The sequence below is a fragment of the Myotis davidii genome, unplaced genomic scaffold (assembly GCF_000327345.1).
Source record: "Myotis davidii unplaced genomic scaffold, ASM32734v1 scaffold479, whole genome shotgun sequence".
Classification (NCBI taxonomy): Eukaryota; Metazoa; Chordata; class Mammalia; order Chiroptera; family Vespertilionidae; genus Myotis; species Myotis davidii.
The window spans coordinates 412304-412949 of NW_006289825.1; the positions used below are offsets into that span (position 1 = coordinate 412304).

A 646-nucleotide genomic window follows, 5' to 3' on the forward strand; every position below is an offset into this window, starting at 1 on the left:
CTCCTCCTTCTTCTTCTTCTTCTTCTTCTTCTTCTTCTTCTTCTTCTTCTTCTTTTCATCTCCTTCTCCTTCTCATCCTCCTTCTTCTTCTTCTTTTACTGCTCCAGTCAACAAAAGAGAAACTTTATTGAGGCCCCAGGGTCACAAGGTTCAGATAGGTTCAGGCTGCCCTGTGAACCCAAGGAGTTAGTGGAGGGGCTTTATTTAACCTTCTTCTTTGGGTGCAGGTTGTTGGTGTGGCCACACTTCTTCTTGAGGCAGTTGACAGCTTGGGGGTGCAGGTCAGTGTAACACTTGTGGCAAATCATCTCGTTGCAGTTGTACTTTTGTGTGAGCTGGTGGAGGGAGGGTTTGATGTTGCCACCCCTCAGATGAAGCACCGAGTGCAGGATGGACTCTTTCTGAATATTGTAGTCTGAGAGAGTGCAGCCATCCTCTAGCTTTTTGCTCACAAAAATCAGATGGTATTGGTCAGGCAGGATGCCATCCTTGTCTTTGATTTTAGCGTTGACATTCTCAATGGTGTCACTAAGCTCAACCTTAAGGTGATGGTCTTGCTAGTCAGGGTCTTCACAAAAATCTGCATCTCTGTCTGCAGGAGAGGCTGCTCCACCTACTTGTTGACGAGTCACTCTTTTTTTTTTTT

At 45.8% G+C, this 646-nt stretch overlaps 1 pseudogene; it reads right to left on the reverse strand.

The window, feature by feature from the left end:
* Window positions 1-93: 93 nt before the first annotated feature.
* Window positions 94-586, reverse strand: LOC102768239 (annotated as a pseudogene).
* Window positions 587-646: the final 60 nt, after the last annotated feature.